The following is an 18613-nucleotide window of genomic DNA, read 5'->3' as shown; positions in this document are numbered from 1 at the left end:
ACCATTTTGTTTTGTTCATGTGACCGACCAATACCTCACAAGGCTTCTTCTCTCTAAGCTGTGACCCTGAAACTGAGATATCTTGCATTCTAAAAAACAACGTCTGGGTGTACTGCCAAATTGCAGCTACTGATTGTGACGATTCGTTCAGTCAGTCTCTCGCATGAACACAGAAATTGGTTTATTGAAAAGCACAAACATAGAAATTGGTAAATAGAAAAGCACAAGTATAACATTTCCATCACAAGTTTCATGAGCTGTAATAAAAGATCCCAGAAATGTTCCATATGCACAAAAAGTTTATTTCTCTCAAATGTTATGCACAAATTTGTTTACATCCCTGTTAGTTAGCATTTCTCCTTTGCCAAGAAAATCCATCCATCTGTCAGGTGTGACATATCAAGATGCTGATTAAACAGCATGATCATTACACAGGTGTACCTGGGGACAATAAAAGGCCACTCTAAAATGTGCAGTTTTGTCACACAACACAATGCCACAGATGTCTCAAATTTTGAAGGAGCGTGCAATCGGCATGCTGACTGTATGAATGTCCACCAGAGCTGTATCCAGTTAATCAAATGTTAATTTCTCTACCATAAGCTGCCTCCAATGTCATTTTAGATAATTTGGCAGTACGTCCAACTGGCCTGACAAAGCAGACCACGTGTAACCACGCCAGTCTAGGACCTCCACATTTGGCTGCTTCACCTGTGGGATCATCTGAGATCAGCCACCAGCAAATCTGATGAAACTGTGGTTTTGCACAACCATCATAAACTGTCAGACACGTCTCAGGGAATCTGCATGCTCATCGTCCTCACCAGGGTCTTGATCTGACTGCAGTTCGGCATCATAACCAACTTCAGTGGGCAAATGCTCCCCTTTGATGGCCACTTGCACGCTGGAGAAGTGTCCTCTTCATGGATGAATTCCAGTTTCAACCCTACTGGGCAGATGGCAGAAGGCGTGTGTACTGTAGCGTTGTGTGGGCGGGAGGTTTGCTGATGTCAAGGTTGTGAACAGAGTTCATCATGGTGGTGTTGGGGTTATGGTATGGGCAGGCATAAGCTATGGACAACGAACACAATTAGATTTTATCGATGTCAATGTGAATGCACAGAGATCCTGTGGCCCTTTGACGTGCCATTCATCCGTTGCCATCACCTCATGTTTCAGTATGATAGCGCACGGCCCCATGTCGCAAGGATCTGTACACAATTCATGGAAGCTGAAAATGTCCCAGGTCTTCTATGGTTCGAGTTCTTCTACTTCTATGGTTCCAGTAGTTCTTCTACTTACCATAAATGTCACCTATTGAGCAAGTTTGGGATGCTCTGGATAAACAAGTACGACAGCGTGCTCCAATTCCCGCCAATATCCAGCAACTTCGCACATCCATTGAAGAGGAGTGGGACAACATTCCACAGGCCACAATTAACAGCCTGATCAACCGTAAGCGAAGGAGATGTGTCGCGCTGCATGAAGCAAATGGTGGTCACACCAGATACTGACTGGTATTCTGACCCACGCCCCTACTTTTTTAAAAAGGTATCTGTGACCAAACAGATGCATATCTGTATTCCCCGTCATGTAAAATCCATAGTTTAGGGCCTACTGATTTCCTTATGTGAATTGTAACTCAGTAAAATCTTTAAAATTGATGCATGTTACGTTTATATTTTTGTACAGTGTATTATCTGCTAGCTACCGTTCAATCGAGTACAGAATGACAACAGAGACAGAATACAATTCCTCATCACCAAGGAATGCTCATCAGAGCCAGATGCTGATGACACACTGGCATCGAACTGGTTGCACCAGTTGATTCATGATTTATTCTAGGGTTCATGCAGATATCCAAGGGTTTGCGACGTTCAGTAATGGGAACTGATGAGGTAATAATAATACATTAATACAAGACTGTACTCGATAAGATATGAAAATGTACTCGATAAGATTTGAAAATATCTGAAGAGTCAATTTTGAAATAGAAACTCTATAAACATTTTCCCGTGGTGCCCCGACTTCCTAGGTAATTACAGTTTACATGATTAGTTTAATCACGTAATAATAATTACACATAGAGAATTGATTTGATAAAATAACAGTCTGCACATTTAATGATAGTCACAGACACGACAGTGATGTGGACACCAAGGAAATTAAAGCTCTCAACCTGCTACACTACGGCCTGTCAGGAAGACCAGGATTCAGATGCAGAGGGAGGTGTTTAGTCCCAGGGTCTTTAGCTTAGTGATGAGAATACAGGGGGTGCTGTTTCGCATTAGCATAATTGCCTCTACAGACTAAACTGCCTCTTATTCAATTATTGCTGTTACTATATGCATATAACCATATAGCATTGGATAGAAAACAAGCTATGGTTTCTAAAACCGTTCCAATTGAGTCTCTGAGTCAAACACAGGTCATTTCACAGCACTTTCCCTGAGCCTGAAAAATATTGCAAGATGTGTATGCTCGCTTCAAAGCTCTGCCTATATATGGTCACGCCACCTATGACCCGAATGACACTTCCTTCTTCTTCCTCTGGGTGTCTGGAAGACGTCAGAGGAGAAATTTTTTGTTTATCTTGTACTGACGTGAAATAAGACTTATTTCTTTAGCGTGACCGACAACTTCCGGTTTCTGAGATGCGCGTTTTCAGAGGTGGCATTGTCTTTTGTTATGCTGACGTTACGGATGAAAACTATCTCTGTGTCGAAGTTTGTTTGCTACATGTGACCATATCACCGTAATGTATGTTTTTTCAATATAGTTTAATCAGATTATTAGAATTTTTTCGGGAGTTTTGCCGTGTTCCGTTCTTTGAGTTTTTTAACTTTGGGAATTGACCGTGCCAGTCGACCAGTACCCAGGCTAAATGAAGAGGGGAGGTTGCCATTGTGAATGGATTGAACGACTCATCAGGACTAAGGACACCTTGATCAACATTCTGATGAAAGACCAGCAATAGTAAGACCCAATTTACGATGTTATTTCATATATCTGTCGTGCATGTGAACTGGTCGGGCGCGTCCAGCCGGTTCTGGCTGGCCTGGTTATGCTAATTAGCGATACATTTTGTTTTCGCTATAAAACATTTAAAAAATCTGAAATATTGTTTGGATTCACCAGATGTTGGGCTTTCAATGTCTGTACGCTGTGTATTTTTTCTGAAATGTTTTAAGACAAGTAATTAGTTATATAACGTTGGTCTCTGTAATTGTTCTAGCTGCATCAGCACTATATCAGATTGCAGCTGCAATGTAGAACTGTGATTTATACCTGAAAAATGCACATTTAAAAAAAAAAACTATGCTATACCATAAATATGTTATCAGACTGTCATCTTAAGAATTTTTTTGTTGGTTAGTGGCTATCAATATCTTAGTTTAGCCGAATTGGTGATAGCACCTGATGGAGTAAGAAACTGTTGGAGTAAGAAAATGGTGTCATTTTGCTAACGTGTTTAGCTAATAGATTTACATATTGTGTCTTCCCTGTAAAACATTTAAAAAATCTGAAATGGTGGTTTTATTCACAAGATCTGTGTCTTTCATTGGGTGTCTTGGACTTGTGATTTAATGATATTTAGATGCTACTATTTAATTGTGACGCTATGCTAGCGATGCTAATCAGTGTGGGGGGTGTGGGGGGTGCTCCCGGATCCGGGTTAGGTACTCTGTAGAGGTTAAGGACACTATGGTGTTGAACACTGAGCTGTAGTCAACGAACAGCAGTCTCACATAGGTGTTCCTTTAGTCTAGGTGGGAAAGGGCAGTGTTGAGTGCAATTGAGATTGAGTCATTTGTGGATATTTTGGGGTGCAGTGCAAATTGGAGTGGGTCTAGGGTTTCTTGGATGATGGTGTTGATGTGAGCCATGACCAGTCATTCAAAGCACTTCATGGCTACAGACATGAGTGCTACGGGTCGGTAATCATTTGGGCAGGTATCCTTGGTGTTGTTGGGCACAGGGACTAAGGTGGTATGCTTGAAACATGTAGGTTTTACAGACTCAGCTAGGGACAGGTTGAGAATGTAAGTGAAGACACTTGCCAGTTGTTCAGTGCATGCTCCGAGTACACGTCCTGGTTATCCGTCTGGCCCTGCGGGCTTGCGAAAGTTTACCTGTTTAAAGGTCTTACTCACATCAGTTACGGGGAGCGTGATCACACGGTCGTCTGGAACAGCTGGTGTTCTCATGCATGGTTCAGTGTTACTTGCTTTGAAGAGCGCATAGAAGTAATTTAGCTTGTCTGGTAGACTTGTGTCACTGGGCAGCTCGCGGCTGGTTTTCCCTTTTTAGTCCATAATAGTTTGCAAGCCCTGCCACATCCGATGAGCATCGGAGCCGGTGAAGTAGGATACAATCTTAGTCCTGTATTTACTCTTTGCCTGTTTGATGGTCCGTCTGAGGGCATAGCGGGATTTCTTATAAATGTCTGGGTTAGAGTCCCCCTCCTTGAAAGCTTTACGCTTTAGCTCAATGAGGATGTTCCCTATAATCCATGGCATCTGGTTGGGGTATGTACATACGGTCACTGTTGGGACAACGTCATCGATGCACTTATTGATGAAGCCAGTGACTGTTGTGGTATACTCCTCAACGCCATCGGATGATCCCCGGAACATATTCCAGTCTGTTATAGCAAAACATTCCTGTAGCTTAGCATCTGCGCCATCTGACCACTTCCGTATTGAGCGGGTCACTGGTACTTCTTGCTTTAGTTTTTGCTTGCAAGCAGGAATCGGGAGGATATAATTATGGTCAGATTTTCCAAATGGAGGGTAAGGGAGAGCTTTGTATGCATCTCTGTGTGTGGAGTAAAGATGGTCTATAGTTTTTTCCCCCTCTTGTTGAACATGTAACATGATGGTAGAAATTAGGTAAAACGGATTTAACCTTTCACGAGTATCTACCCCGGGTCCGGGAGATCCTCCCCCCCCCCCCCCCCACACTGAGTATCATCGCTAGCATAGCGTCACAATTAAATAGTAGCATCTAAATATCATTAAATCACAAGTCCAAGACACCTAATGAAAGATACAGATCTTGTGAATAAAGCCACCATTTCAGATTTTTAAAATGTTTTACAGGGAAGACAAAATATGTAAATCTATTAGCTAACCACGTTAGCAAAAGACACCATTTTTCTTTGTCCACCATTTTTTCTCAACACCAGTAGCTATCACCAATTCGGCCAAATAAAGATATTGATAGCCGCTAACCAAGAAAAAACATATTTATGGTATAGGATAGGTTTTGTTAGAAAAATGTGCATATTTCAGGTATAAATCGTAGTTTACAATTGCACCCACCATCACAACTCGACTAGAAAAAATACAGAGCAACGTGTATTACCTAATTACTAATCATAAAACATTTCTTAAAAATACACAGCTCACAGCAATGGATAGACACAGATCTTGTGAATTCAGACAACATTTCAGATTTTCTTAGTGTCTTACAACGAAAACACAATAAATCGTTATATTAGCATACCACATGTGCAAACGTTACCAGAGCATTGATTCTAGCCAAAGAGAGCGATAACGTAATCATCGCCAAAATGTATTAATTTTTTCACTAACCTTCTCAGAATTCTTCAGATGACACTCCTGTAACATCATATTACAACATACATATAGAGTTTGTTCGAAAATGTGCATATTTAGCCACCAAAATCATGGTTAAACAATGAGAAAAGTTGCCCAGCTGGTCAGAAAATGTCGTGCGCCATATTAGACAGTGATCTAGTCTTATACATAAATACTCATATAAACTTGACTAAAAAATACAGGGTGGACAGCGATTGATAGACAATTTAATTCTTAATACAATCGCTGAATTACATTTTTTAAATTATCCTTACTTTTCAATACAGGTTGCGCCAAGCGAAGCTACACCTAGCAAAATGGCGGCATAAGCGTTTCACATTTTTCGACAGAAACACGATTTATCATCTTAAATGTTTCTTACTATGAGGTGATCTTCCATCAGAATCTTGGGCAATGTATCCTTTCTTGGGTCTAATCTTCTTTTGGTCGAAAGATGTCCTCTTGTCTGTCGAAATGCCCACTAACGTTTGACCGGGACCCCGAAACGTGCCCGGCGCTTCAAAGTGCACAACAACGCAATGCCTCAAAATCGCACTAAACGGATATAAATTGCTATAAAACGGTTCAAATTAACTACCTTATGATGTTGTTAACACCTATAACGAGTAAAAACATGACCGGAGAAATATTACTGGCTAAACAACAGGTTGGAAGGAGGCGAGTCCGACATCCTTCGTGCGTCAGGCGCAGGCAGCCAAAGGAAGTTACTTCCGGTATTTGGTGATTTATAGAGGCCATGATTGCGCAATCGACTCCATTCAAAGCGTCATCACGTACTGACATCCAGGGGAAGACGTAAGAAGTGTCTGTTTCTCCATAGCATTTACACGGACCTTTAAACTGACTCCAGATCAGGGGCCAAGATGTCTGAAATCTGACTCCCTGTCATGAAAAGTGCTGTAGAAGGAGTTCTGTTCCACTCAGAGACATAATTCAAATGGCTATAGAAACTAGAGAGTGTTTTCTATCCAATAATAATAATAATATGCATATTGTACGAGCAAGAATTGAGTACTAGGCAGTTTAATCTGTAGAGCAAATTATGCTAATGCGAAACAGCACCCCCTATAGTCGCAAGAAGTTTTAAGCCTCCGTGCATTAAAATCCCCAGCCACTAGGAGCACCACTCTGGATGAGCATTTTCTTGTTTGCTTATGGCTTTATACAGCTCATTGAGTGGGGTCTTAGCGCCAGCATCGGTTTGTTGTGGTAAATATACAGCTACGAAGAAAGTATTTCAAGGCCTACCTTCAAACTCAGTGCCTCTTTGCTTGACATCATGGGAAAATCAAAAGAAATTAGACAAGACCTAAGAAAAATAATTGTAGACCTCCACAAGTCTGGTTCATCCTTGGGAGCAATTTCCAAACGCCTGAAGGTACCATGTTCATCTGTACAAACAATAGTACGCAAGTATAAACACCATGGGACCACGCAGCTGTCATATCGCTCAGGATGGAGACGCATTCTGTCTCCTAGAGATGAACGTACTTTGGTGCGAAAAGTGCAAATCAATCCCAGAACAACAGCAAAGGACCTTGTGAAGATGCTGGAGGAAACAGGTACAAAAGTATCTATATCTTCATTAAACGAGTCCTATATCAACATAACCTGAAAGGTCGCTCAGCAAGGAAGAAGCCACTGCTTCTAAACCGCCATAAAAAGCCAGACTACGGTTTGCAGCTGCACATGGGGACAAAGATTGTCACGTTCCTGACCTGTTTTCTGTTATTTTTGTATGTGTTTAGTTGGTCAGGGCGTGAGTTGGGATGGGCATTCTATGTTTTGTGTTTCTATGTTTAGATCATTGTAAATTAGCCTTATAGAGACAGGTGTTTGACGTTTCCTCTGATTGAGAATCATATATAGGTAGGCTGTTCACACTCTTTGTTTGTGGGTGGTTGTCTCCTGTGTCTGTGTATGTGCACCACATGGGACTGTTTCGTTTTGTCGTTCGTGTATGTAGTCTGTTCCTGTTCGTGAGTTCTTCGTGTATTTATGTAAGTTCCATGTTCAGGTCTGTCTACGTCGTTTTGTTATTTTGATAATCCTTTCAAGTGTTTATCGTGTTTCGTCTTTTCTTTAATAAATTCGTTATGTCAAAATTTCATGCTGCGCTTTGGTCCAATCCCTACTCCTCCTCTTCGGACGAACAACCGTTACAAAGATCGTACTTTTTGCAGAAATGTCCTCTGGTCTGATCAAACAAAAATAGAACTGTATGGCCATAATGACCATCGTTATGTTTGGAGGAAAAAGGGGGAGGCTTGCAAGAACACCATCCTAACCATGAGGCACGGGGGTGGCAGAATCATGTCGTGGAGGTGCTTTGCTGCGGGAGGGACTGGTGCATTTCACAAAATAGATGGCATCATAATGTAGGACAATTATGTGGATATATTGAAGCAACATCTCAAGACATCAGTCAGGAAGTTAACCTGTTGGGGATGGGGGCGCTGTTTAGACTATTTATGCTAATGTGGCTAATTTTTTAAACGGCTTCCCACAAAATCCTTGATCGTACAATATGCATATTATTATTATTATTGGATAGAAAACAGTCTATAGTTTCTATAGGAGTTGAAATTTTGTCTCTAAGTGGAACAGAGCCCATTCTACAGCAATTTCCCTGACATGGAGTCAGATTTGAGAAATGTTGGCCACTTTTCTGAAGTCAGTTAAAAGGGCACTGTCGTTGCTATGACTATACGGACACTTCTTACGTCTTCCCCTGGATGCCTTTACGTGATGACGATTCCAACGGGCTCGATTGCGCGTTCACAGGCCCTACAAATGAAAAAACTCTGAAGCTAGTCATTCTTTGGGAGCTGCGTAACGCGCGTGGAAGACACCGACCCTCTCCTGTTCCAAGCGTTAGTTTAGCCTGTTATATTTCTCCGGTCATCTTTTCACTCGTTATAGGAGTTACAAACATCATAAAGTAGTTAATTTAAAGCGTTTTATAGCAATTTATATCCGTTTAGTGCGATTTTGGGACATTTATTTTTGCAACGATGTGAAAAGTTGGGCACGCTTTTCAGTTCATCCCGAACGCAGTTGACATTTCCACATGGCAAGAGGACAGCTTTCCACCAAAAGACGATTTCTCCCAAGAAAGGATCCTTTGCCCAAGATACTGATGGAAGAACAGCTCAAGGTAGGACATTTTTATTATGATAAATCGTGTTTCTGTCGAAACATTTTAGTGGCTTAGGACGCCATGTTTTTTGACGTAGCTTCGCTTGGCGCAAACTGTATTGAAAAGTAAGGATAAATTAAAAAATGTAATAACGCAATTGTATTAAGAATTAAATTGTCTATCAATCCCTGTCCACCCTATATTTTTTAGTCACGTTTATGAGTATTTATGTATAAGAGTAGATCACTGTCTAAGTGGCGCAAGGACATTTTCTGACCAGCTGAGCTACATTTCACATTGTCTAACCATGATTTTGGTGGCTAAATATAAACATTTTCGATCAAACTGTATATGCATGTTGTAATGTGATGTTACAGGAGTGTCATCGGAAGAATTCTGAGAAGGTTAGTGAAAAAATTAATATCTTTTGGCGATGTTGACTTTTATCGCTCACTTTGGCTAGAATCAATGCTGGGCTGCTAATTGCTATGTGCTAAGCTAATATAACGATTTATTGTGTTTTCGCTGTAAGACACTTAGAAAATCTGAAATATTGTCTGTATTCACAGGATCTGTGTCTTTCGATTCGTGTATGCTGTGTATTTTTACGAAATGTTTGATGATTAGTAGTTAGGTAAACACGTTGCTCATTGTAATTATTCTAGTCCATTTGTGATGGTGGGTGCAATTGTAAACTATGCCATATACCTGAAATATGCACTTTTTTCTAACAAAACCTATCCCATACCATAAATATGTTATCAGACTGTCATCTAATGAGTTTTTTTGTTGGTTAGGGGCTATAAATATCTTAGTTTAGCCGAATTGGTGATGGCTACTGGTGTTGGTGGACAAATAAAAGATGGTGGATTATGCTAATGTGTTTTTAGGTAATAGATGTACATCTTTACATATTGTGTCTTCCCTGTAAAACATTTTAAAAATCGGAAATGTTGACTGGATTCATAAGATCTGTGTCTTTCATTAGCTGTATTGGACTTTAATGTGTGAAAGTTAAATATTTAAAAAAAATATTTTTTTTTAATTTCGCGGCACTGGTTTTTCAGTGGGGGGGGGGGGGGTGTGCCGCTAGCGCCACGCTGATCCTAGACAGGTTAAAGCTTGGTCGCAAATGGGTCTTCCAAATGGACAATAACCCCAAGCATACTTACAAAGTTGTGTCAAAATGGCTTAAGGACAACAAAGTCAAGGTATTGGAGTGGCCATCACAAAGCCCTGACCTCAATCCTGTAGAACATTTGTGGGCAGAACTGAAAAAGCATGTGCGAGCAAGGAGGCTGACAAACCTGACTCAGTTACACCAGCTCTGTCAGGAGGAATGGGCCAAAATTCAACCAACTTATTGTGGGCAGCTTATGGAAGGCTACCCGAAATGTTTGACCCAAGTTAAACAATTTAAAGGCAATGCTACCCAATACTAATTGTGTGTATGTAAACTTCTGACCCACTGGGAATGTGATGAAAGAAATAAAAGCTGAAATAAATCATTCTCTCTGCTATGATTCTGACATTTCACATTCTTAAAAGAAAATGGTGATCCTATAACTGACCGAAGACATGGAATTTTTACTAGCATTAAATGTCAGGAATTGTGAAAAACTGAGTTCAGATGTATTTGGCTAAGGCGTATGTACACTTCCGACTTCAACTGCATATATAGTGTATAATGTGTATATTTAAGTTATATTACAGGACGCATTTGAAAACGAGACCTATGTCTCAAAATGTTTTCCCTGTTAAAATAAAAGTTTAATAAAAGTAAAATATATATATATAAATACCTGCTATGCGTATTAGTGAGATGGGAAACGATGTGTATTATATGACTTTACTAGATGCATGGAAAGTAAAGATCCATTCAGACCAGCCGTACTGATTGAACTTTCGTAAACTATACTGAACAAAAATAGAAACGCAACATGCAACAATTGCAAAGCTTTCGCATGGTTACAGTCCATATTAGGAAATAAGTCAATTGAAAGAAATGAATTAGGCTCTACTCTATGGATTTCACATGACTGGGCAGTGGTGCAGCCATGTGTGGGCCTGGGAGGCCATAGGCCCACCCACTGGGGAGCCAGTCCAGCCAATTAGAATGAGTTTTCCCCACAAAAGGGATTTATTAGAGACAAAAATGCTCCTCAACCCGGGTGGACATTCCTGTAGTCAGCATGCCAATTGTACACTCCCTAAATACTTACTAAATACTTAAGACATCTTTGACATTGTATTGTGTGACAAAATGGTACATTTTAAAGTTGCCTTTTATTGTCCCCAGCACAAGGTGTACCTGTGTAATGATTATGCTCATTAATCAGCTTCTTGATATGCCACACCTATCAGGTGGATGGATTATTTGGGAAAGCAGAAATGCTCACTAACAGGGATATAAACTGTGAGCACAACATTTGAAAGATATAAGCTTTTTGTGCCTATGGATAATTTCTGGGATTTGTTTTTGCTAATGAAACATTGGACCAAAACTTTACATTTGCGTTTATATTTTTGTTCCTTGTGCATTATATCCTATAAGGTCGTTCTTGTCACTTTGATTGGGCTTTGAGGAGCTCATCAGCCAATTTAAATGTAGAAAAATAGAATGAAGGAGAAATATAACATATGTCCTTTAGAGTCATGCTCAGACAAGACAGTGTAGCCCTGAGAAGAGGAGAGGTGAAAGTCTATTTCCACTAGCTACAGCCAGAGGGGGAGAACATGACAGCACCTGTCTCCTCTCCTCTCAGACTTCCTGACCTGTTCTGGGAGAACACAGCCTGGCAAATGTCACATCTCTTTATCCAACCCCCGCACCCCTCTCCCCCAGTGGATGGCCCAGACTGGTGAGACGTGCTGGGGAAGATGATGTGGCGAGAGCCCTGGATGCCTCTGGAGAAGAGGGGGACCTTGTTGTCAGTACTTAGAGTAGAATGTACCCCTCTCTAAACGCAAAATGAGAGACTGTGTTTATAGCATTACTGAAAGGCAGTGTTTGAGTATTCTCGCTCAGTGCTTCACATTTTAGCTGTGTGCTTTATTTTTTTCTGTCCGATCATTGTTGACTATATCAACTGAATTTCGACCTTCAGCTACATCTCGACTCACATGGTTGAAGCACTACCTCCTTCAGGAGATCAGCTCATTCATTGTCATTATGTTTTTTCCCTCTGTTAACCACACTGAATGGAGTCCAGTGTAACGGCAGCCTTCCCTCTCTTCACGAGAAGAGAGAGTGTAACAGGGATCGGACCAAGACGCAGCGTAGCTCGTGTTCAACATGTTTAATTAACAAGACGAATACTGTGAACACTTACAAATACTACAAAATAACAAACGTGGCAAACCGAAACAGCCCTTTCTGGTGCAGAGAAAACACAGAGACAGGAAACAACCACCCACAAAATCCCAACACAAAACAAGCCACCTATATATGATTCCCAATCAGAGACAACACAAAACATCTGCCTCTGATTGAGAACCATATTAGGCCAAACATAGAAACGGACAAACTAGACACACAACATAGAATGCCCACCCAGCTCACGTCCTGACCAACACTAAAACAAGCAAAACACACAAGAACTATGGTCAGAACGTGATAGTACCCCCCTCCTGAGGTGCGGATTCCGAACGCACCCCCTAAAACTCAAGGGGAGGGTCTGGGTGGGCATCTGTCCGCGGTGGCGGCTCCGGCGCAGGACGAGGCCACCACTCCACCATTGTCTTTGTCCCCCTCCTTAGCGTCCTTTGAGTGGCGACCCTCGCCCCCGACCTAGGCCTAGGAACCTTCACAAAGGCCCCCCCTAGATTGAGGAGACAGCTCTGGACAGAGAGGTAGCTCAGGACAGAGGTGCAGCTCTGGACTGAAGGGCAGCTCCGGACTAATGGCAGCTCATGACTGGAGGGCAGCTCATGACTGAAGGGCAGCTCTGGACTGGAGGGCAGCTCATGACTGGAAGGTAGCTCATGACTGGAAGGCAGCTCATGACTGGTGGGCAGCTCATGACTGGCGGGCAGCTCATGACTCGAAGGCAGCTCATGACTGGAAGGCAGCTCATGACTGGAAGGCAGCTCATGACTGGAGGGCAGCTCATGACTGGCTGGCGGCTCTGGCGGCTCCTGACTGGCTGGCGGCTCTGGCGGCTCCTGACTGGCTGGCGGCTCTGGAGGCTCCTGACTGGCTGGCGGCTCTGGCGGCTCCTGACTGGCTGGCGGCTCTGGCGGCTCCTGACTGGCTGGCGGCTCTAGCGGCTCCTGACTGACGGACGGCTCTAGCGGCTCCTGACTGATGGACGGCACTAGCGGCTCCTGACTGACGGACGGCTCTAGCGGCTCCTGACTGACGAACGGCTCTGAGGGCTCGGTACAGACGGGTGGCTCTAATGGCTCGGGACAGACGGGCGGCTCTGACGGCTCAGGACAGACGGGCGGCTCAGAGGACGCTGGGCAGACGGATGGCTCAGATGGCGCTGGGCAGACGGATGGCTCAGATGGCGCTGGGCAGACGGATGGCTCAGATGGCGCTGGGCAGGCAGGCAGCTCAGACGGCGCTGGGCAGACGAGCAGTGCAGGCGGCGTTGGGCAGACGGCCGACTCTGACCTGCTGAGGCGCACAGTAGGCCTGGTGCGTGGTGCCGGAAATGGTGGTACCGGACTGGAGACACGCACCTCAAGGCTAGTACGGGGAGCAGGAACAGGGCACACTGGACTCTCGATGCGCACTATAGGCCTGGTGCGTGGTACCGGCACTGGTGGTACCAGGCTGAGGGCACGCACCTCAGGGCGAGAGCGGGGAGAAGGAACAGTGCGTACAGGGCTCTGGAGACGCACAGGAGGCTTGGTGCGTGGTGCCGGAACTGGAGGTACTGGGCTGGAGACACGCACCACAGGGAGAGTGCGTGGAGGAGGAACAGGACTCTGGAGACGCACTGGAGGCTTGGTGCGTGGTGCGGGAACTGGAGGTACCTGGCTGGGGCGGGAAGGTGGCGCCGGATATACCGGACCGTGCAGGTGTACTGGCTCCCTTGAGCACCGAGCCTGTCCAACCTTACCTGGTTGTATGCTTCCCGTAGCCCGACCAGTGCGGGGAGGTGGAAAAACCCGTACTGGGCTGTGTTGGCGAACCAGGGACACCATGCGTAAAGCTGGTGCCATGTATGCCGGCCCGAGGAGACGCACTGGAGACCAGACGCGTTGAGCCGGCTTCATGGCACCTGGCTCAATGCCCAATCTAGCCCTACCAGTGCGGGGAGGTGGAATAACCAGCACCGGGCTAAGCACACGTACACGAGACACTGTGCGCTCTTCCGCATAACGCGGTGTCTGCCCGTACTCCCGCTCTCCACGGTAATCACACACCTCAGGGCGAGTACCGTGTATACTACGCCAAACCAACATCTCTCTCTCTTCGCTCTCCTCCAATATCACCAACAACTCATCAAATGTCTCATAATCTCCCATCCTTTCACTTTCCTCCAATCTGTCCAATAACTCCTCCACATTCTCCGACTCGTACCTCAATTTAGCCAACTGCTCCTTATGGTAAGCACGGGGAACTGGCTCAAGTCTCCCACTTGACCCAGCCACACTCCCCGTGTGCCACCCCCCAAGACATTTTTTGGGGGGGCCTCTCGGGCTTCCAGCTACTCTGTCTTGCTAGGTCCTGCTGCTGCTGCCGCTGCTTCCCGTAGCCACGCTGCTTGGTCCGAGTTTGGTGGGTGCTTCTGTAACGGTTTTCTTCCTGGGATGAAGGAGAGGACCAAAATGCAGCGCTGCTAGTGTTAAACATAATTTAATAAAGAATGTGAGAACACTACAAACAACAAAACAATAAATGTGAAAACCAAAAACAGTCCTATCTGGTGCAGAACACAAAGACAGAAGACAACCACCCACAATCCCCAACACAAAACAAGCCACCTATATGATTCTCAATCAGGGACAACGATTGACAGCTGCCTCTGATTGAGAACCATATTAGGCTGAACACAGAAACAGACAAACTAGACACACAACATAGAATTCCCACCCAGCTCACGTCCTGACCAACACTAAACAAGAAAAACACATAACAACTATGGTCAGGACGTGACACATCCAGTGTGCAAACACAGTGCAATTACCACATTCTGACACTTTGGAGAGGTTGAAAGGACGCTTGAATGTACCCTGGATACCCCATAACACTTCCACAATGTTTGAGTGAGGTTGATATGGTAGAAATTGTGTTTTTATACTGAACAAATAGCATTTAGGGATTGCAAATATGTAATAGCACTGGAATGATCTAATCCACAGACATACGCCTCTTTGGAGAGGTTTAGGGACACTCGGAAACATCCCTTGGCCACACCTGGCACCACTTACTAAAACATCTGCCCATTTCTAGTTGTTAGATCTATCAATACCATTCGTTTTTCTGATATTGTTCACATGTTGTGGAAGCAATCTGATGTGTTTCCAGCTCTGGGCATCAATAATTCACTTATAGCTTGTCAATGAAAGATTATCTTCTATCTTCTGATAATTTCCTCATAATATCCCAGATGTCTTCTTTCCAAATATACCAAGTTTTTGTATGTCAGAATCCTGTAATTACACATGAATAGCAGTTACTTTTGGGTATGTCTATTTAGGTGGAAATCTACATTTTGCCTTCACATCTAATGTAAAGAGACCTCTTGAATAAAGAATAACTTGCTTTCAAAGGGAATGTCTGATTTCTATTTGATTCAACAGTACTGATTAATTAGTGGAACGGCACACTGGTTGTGGTACTGAGTGTGCCATTAGGAATGTTCTTTTAATTGATGCTAAACACACCGTCTTGCAGAATAAATGTGCCTTTCTGATGTATTCTGAGAAATTGTATATTATTTTGATATAGCATATTTGGTGGACAAAATAGTGTTGACCTGTAGAATTTTTTAAGACAAAGTTTAAATGTAAATGCCAGGATTTCATGAGCTTATTTCCAGGTGCGAGCACATTGTTAACTCTCCCAAATGTTATTCTCTACCCAACCACCTTACACTTGAACTGGACTTACCACCTGCACTGACTCTCCGCACATTAGCACACAAGCACTCTCATGCACTCATTCACACACACCACACACACACACACACACACCATTGAGAGCATCCTGTTGAGCTGTATCACCGCCTGGTAAGCAATTGCACCATCCGCAAGCACAGGGCTCATCAATGCATTACCGGGTGCATCTACAGCACCCGGTGTCACAGGAAGGCCAAGAAAATCATCAAGGTCCTTTAGCCACCCAAGCCACGGCCTGTTTACCCCGTTACCATCTAGAAGGCAGAGACAGTACAGGTGCATCAAAGCTGGGACAGAGAGACTGAAAAACTGCTTCTATCTCCAGGCCATTAGACTGTTACAGTTTTTTTTTCAATTGTTTAAGCACAATTTTGAAAACAGGGCCCGGTTTGTCAAAACACTACACACAATTAGCACAACCCTACACCAAAGTAGCACAACACTTCAGATCATTTGCAAAATGGAACACTTGTCAAAACTACACACGACTTCATAAAAGGAATATTTTGTTACCATACGAAACACACACATTTCATATGACTTCAATCTTTTTGAACCAGTTACACACTGCTGTTGCTAACCTAAAACACTTTTAGCAAGTCTAATTGTCAGTGATTAGAGGAGTGTAAATGAAGTACACAGAGAAAGTGCAACTATACAAACACTACACAAGACCAATGCTGCAGACTGAGGAAAATATCATTTATTTCTCTCCATATACCCAAATCAGTCAACATGTCAACATGGAGAATCACAACAAAACATGTCCCAGTTTTCATGCTACTACAGTAGTGTGCATAACACTGTTAGCTCAGCAAACAGACAAACGTAAATACTGTATCCAGTACAGGTTACAATTACAGTAAATAACAACAAACATAAAATATTATCTGAAAAAAACGGACAATATTGTACAGAAAATACTACAGTAAACATACTATACATTATCTCTTCGCCTAGCTGGATCTGGCCAGAGAATTTCATCAACATCACAAGCAATATCGTCATTAGCAAGACAATGCTGGAAGAACCGTCTTGAATGTCGAATCCATCCTTGCACAGCTGCGGCGTCGACTTGGTCACAGGCGTCCTCCATGGCCTGAATGAGGGGTACCTGAGCCTGGGGCTGGAGATCGTAAACCTTCCACCGCCATGCAGAGAAAAACTCTTCGATAGGGTTTAGAGAGTATGGTGGAAGGTATAGTACTGTCAACTGTGGATGGTGTTGAAACCAGTTCTGGACCAAAGCAGAGCGGTGGAATGTCACAGATGACCGTGTATTGCATCTGGTGCATTTCATTACCTACTGTGACGATGTGGTGCAATCGGTCCAAAAATGCGAGAATGTGAGGTGTGTTGTAAAGGCCCATTTTGGCATGACGGAGGACAACCCCATGCTGTGAAATGGCAGCGCAAAGGGTGATGTTATCCCCACGTTGCCCTGTGACTGTCACGCCCTGGCCTTAGTATTCTTTGTTTTCTTTATTATTTTAGTTAGGTCAGGGTGTGACATGGGGAATGTTTGTGTTTTGTCGGTTTTGGGTGGTTATATGGTATAGGGGGTGTTGGGTGTAGTGTATGGGTTTGTGTTGAGTGAATGTGTCTAGCTGTGTCTATGGTTGAGTGTAGGTTCTAGGAAAGTCTATGGTTGTCTGAATTGGGTCTCAATTAGAGACAGCTGGTTATTGTTGTCTCTGATTGGGAGCCATATTTAAGGCAACCATAGGCTTTAGCTGTTTGTGGGGAATTGTCTATGTCAGAGTGTTTAGTGGCAGCACTTATGTTTGTATAGCTTCACGGTCGTCTGTTTTGTTGTTTTTGTAGTTTGTATAGTGTTTGTTTCGTTTTCGTCTTTCTCAAATAAAGAGGATGTACTTTCCACGCGCTGCGACTTGGTCCTCATTCTCTCCTAAAGACGATCGTGACAGTGACATTGATTATAGCCCTGTGGCCAATGATATTTCTGCCTCTCCTTCTTGCTTTTGTGAGGTTGAACCCTGCCTCATCAATATATATGAATTCATGCAGGATTTCCTCAGCATCCATCTGCAAAACTCCCTGAAATACAGTGAAAGACAAGATTGTGTAGTTCAGGATAGGTCTAGTATACAGTCAATGTAAAAAAGTCATGTGTGCAGTATGCAACATCACAGTGCTAAAGTGAACAATACAAACCTCCACATACTCATGCCGCAGCCGTTTGACCCTCTCTGAATTCCGCTCAAAAGGCACTCGGTAAAGTTGTGTCATTTGAACCTGATGTCTTTTCAGGATGCGTGCCAGTGTTGACTGAGAGACATGATGGACATTATTGAAAATGGCATGGTCACCGATAATGTTGGCTTGTAGTTCTCTGACTGAGCCTGATATGGTTTTGGCCAATAATGCTGTTTATTAACTCTCTCTCTTGTTCTTGCGTGAATATGGGCCCCCTTCCTCCTTGTCGTTCCCGACCCTCAATCCTATGTAGAGAATAATACATGTAACTTACTGTACAATGTCACAGGAAGGGGTATCACAAGTGCTGATATGGTGCATACAATAAGCGGCTGATTACTGTAACTGTAGACAGATCTTCTTTTACCTGTTTTCCTGTCGAAAAGTCCTTATGACAGATGCCACTGTATATACAGGGGTTGAACTCTCAGTCCAGCCTCCCTCAGTGTCAATCCGTGGTTCACAACATGGTTCACTAGTGTTGCACGAATGTCATTTGATAAGTTTGGTCCTCTTCTTCTTTGTGCACTTTCTCCTCCTGCTTCAGGTCTTCCTCGAC

The sequence above is a fragment of the Salvelinus fontinalis genome, chromosome 1 (assembly GCF_029448725.1).
Source record: "Salvelinus fontinalis isolate EN_2023a chromosome 1, ASM2944872v1, whole genome shotgun sequence".
Taxonomy (NCBI): Eukaryota; Metazoa; Chordata; class Actinopteri; order Salmoniformes; family Salmonidae; genus Salvelinus; species Salvelinus fontinalis.
The sequence above is the reverse complement of the archived record's forward strand: the minus strand, read 5'-3'. Positions refer to the sequence as shown.